Raw genomic sequence first — 3321 nt, 5'->3', positions numbered from 1 at the left:
CAAAAGCGAACAAAGATTAATTAAAACAAAAAAAGTTTTCCGAGGTAAGCAAAGAGCGAAGTTGAAACTTAAAACGGACAAAAATTATTACTTCACCATAATACCTTTGGTCCGTTTTAGGTTTCAACTTCGCTCTTTGCTTCCCTCGGAAAAACTTATTTTATTTTGTAAATTATCTTGACTATGCCGAACAGATCAGGGTGAAATAAAATATTTGTAGATGAAAGTATACAAAAATATAGGTTCAAAAATACTGAATTGTACCATAATTTTGTAAAATGTACCATTATTTGTGGGATTGTACTAAATTGTAACAGTAGAGGTGAAATATACCAAAATGGTACAATTGTACCACGTTTTGCATCACTACTGCAAAACTGGGCCAACATATGAAGGGAGCGGAGTGAGCCCCGACATCCCCCCTGTTTCCAAAAATCAGTTTAACATTATGGGCCCCATGTAGGGACCGTATCTGATATTAATCCGATAAGAACAGATACCACATTTTAATCGTAGCCAAAAGGCCGAGAAGCGATAATTCCACATGGATTGTCAAAGAATTTATAACAATACAAGTAACAGAGTTTGTCTTAGATTTAATTTCGGTTGTAATACTCAAATAACATTCAATTAACTTGTCACCTTGTCTTTAGATTTTTATAAGCAGCATAAAGCATTTCCCGTAATATCAAAGTTTATCTCAAAATTTGAATGGTAAACGGAAATATTTTCAATCCAGACTTGAACAAAAATGCCATTGAAAATACCAAAATCAGACAAAGATATACTAAAAAAAACTGACCTGTTTATCTGGATCCTTAAATTAAGCAGACTTATCTAAATTTTGACAATATATTTTGCAGAAACTAAATTTCAGCTTGAGGGACAAACTGAGGTCTGAAAAGGAGTCAAGCTTAGGTCTGAAGGGGGCAGCCCTCCTGCCTCATAACAAACTGTACCCCTTGAGCGCCTTCTTCATGATCAAGGCAGCTCAAAAGCCGAATAAATATGATTGGTACTTGTGCAAATACTTGTGCAAATACTTGTGCAAATACTTGTGCAAATACAATATCTTACACATGAAAGAAGTCACCTTTGGTTAATGCTAATGAAATAAAATAAAATAGGATGCAAATATAATAGTTTAGAAACTGATTTGGGCTATATATTTGCCCATTAGGGGGGGGGGGTTAATCATAGCATAAATTAAATACGTAACCTAACATAACCTAGGTACCGTCCCCCCCCCTAAACCTCAAAAAACGATAGTTTAAATATTGTAAACGCACTGAGAAACCATGCCTTGCGATCCATTTCTCTATTGCAAAAACCCGTTTGACTGGTTTCCTTTAGTGTTTCCCCATACAGTATATTTCGGTGTGTAAGATATAATGCACTATTACCGTATGATTTTTTAAATCCAAATGTTATGAAACATTTTCATGTTAGCATATCAAGGTTCTAGACTATTCATTTAGTTATCAAAGCCATGCTTTCTCTCGGATAAAAACGTCTTAATTGCTTGATAGCAGATTTAGATTTTCGAAAATAAATCATAATAAATTCGGCTCTATTTTACTTAATAGTAAACATGACTATAGACTCTATAGCAATTGAGCATGGAGACCCGTAAAGCGGGTAACTATTATCTAAATTGATCGCAAAGCGTGGCTTCTTATTGAATTTACAACATTTAAACTGTTGTTTTTTGGGGTTTAGGGCGTGGAAGGTACCTAGGTTTGGTTACGTATTTATTATATGCTATATTTTACCCCCCCCCCCCTTATGTGCAAATATATAGCCCAAATTTGTTTATTTATTTTTTTATTATTTATTTTTTAACAGGATTTGAAACTAACCAGAAATACAATGACTAATTACCAGGAATTCTGGAAAATTTTCGAAAAGCTTGAAATTTCTTACAAAACCACAACTAAGAAAATGGCCCCAGAGAGGCGCGAATGATTAACTTCTAGTTAAAGGTGTATGAAACAAAATTTAAATTACATGGTTGTACATAGCGAACCAAAAGTGAAACAAAAAGACCAGTAACAGAAATGATGCAAAAAAAAATTAAATGCAATTTATTAAACACAAGAAAAAAATAAAAACATTTTCTTTGTTTTAATGACTCTCACTATATAAGAATTTTATAATTAGCAGAAAACTAAAATACGAAAAACAAGCGTTTTTTTCAATAAAATACAACGAAAAGATATTTTATCTATCAGGGTAAGACCTTTTAGGCCCCCCGCCTCCCAAAGCTAATTAAATAATTTGAAAATAGTATACTTTGATTTAGTTCAATTCCCCATTGAAGATGTCCTGACAATTTCAACGTAGTACCCTTTGCCGTTCCTGAGGTATCGCTCTTTGGACAAAACTGAATGTATGAAGTTTCTTTCATTTAGTTTAAAATCCTCCCAAAAATAACCTGAAGTTCTATATTGACTTCTCATTTTAATTTTAAATTTTTATATTAAAACTTATTTAACGTTATATGTTGGCAAAGCCACGAACATCTTAACATATAAAAACATTTTCAAAAAAAATTGCATCGATTTGTGACATCAGCAGTAAATTTTATTTTCAAGGATTTTATCTTTGTTGTAAAACAAAAATTCATGCCTCCATACGATTTCTCCGGCATTGTTTTCCCCACACGCATAACCATCTGCGCTAGGAGGCGTTGAATTTAGGTGATTAGTTTTGTTTGCTGTTTTTCACGGTTCAACACTATCCTACGAAATTTGTTGAATATAAGCAATGACTGGGGACAATCCAAAATAAGAAAGGATTGTCCCAAATTAGAGGAAACGTGACAAGGGAAAGACAGGACACAACAAAGTACCTATATAACGTGGTGCACTAGTTAAGAAATACTATTAAAAAAGTTTTCCTCAGTTACATCCCTTGCAAAATAATGTTATTTATTTAACAAAAATTTCTGTCATTTATATAATAACAATTTCAAACAGTTTTAATTTTACACATTCTTTTTCATTGGTTAAGATAAGAATAATTTAGATCTTTTCCGTTTCTATCTATAAGAATTCAAATTTTGGCTTACTAGTTATATGTTTGCCAAAATTTTGCAAAAATTTTTTAAAAAAAAGTTGTACTATAATGCTTTCGATTGGTGGGTAGGGGGAGAAATACTCAAATATAAAGAATTTGAAAATCTGCACAGTTTTTTTGGTTTATATAGGGTTGAAGGGATTCCAGCCCATATCATGTTAAAACCATGAGTATAGAATAATATTACGCAACTACTGCCATCGGCATACCCTGAAATTTTCAACTTAACTTTCTTAACTTTTC

The 3321-nt window shown here is 32.4% G+C and overlaps 1 non-coding gene across 1 annotated transcript; it reads right to left on the bottom strand.

Annotated features, from left to right (window-relative positions):
* Nucleotides 1-336: 336 nt before the first annotated feature.
* LOC148952999 (U2 spliceosomal RNA) lies at nt 337-536 on the bottom strand. The gene has a single exon (XR_016141737.1). It is a non-coding gene; the product is annotated as a U2 spliceosomal RNA (small nuclear RNA).
* Nucleotides 537-3321: the final 2785 nt, after the last annotated feature.

Source organism: Artemia sp. Qi Xiang Cuo, chromosome 4 (genome assembly GCF_049724085.1).
Source record: "Artemia sp. Qi Xiang Cuo chromosome 4, ASM4972408v1, whole genome shotgun sequence".
Classification (NCBI taxonomy): domain Eukaryota; kingdom Metazoa; phylum Arthropoda; class Branchiopoda; order Anostraca; family Artemiidae; genus Artemia; species Artemia sp. Qi Xiang Cuo.
The sequence above is the reverse complement of the archived record's forward strand: the minus strand, read 5'-3'. Positions and strand labels throughout refer to the sequence as shown.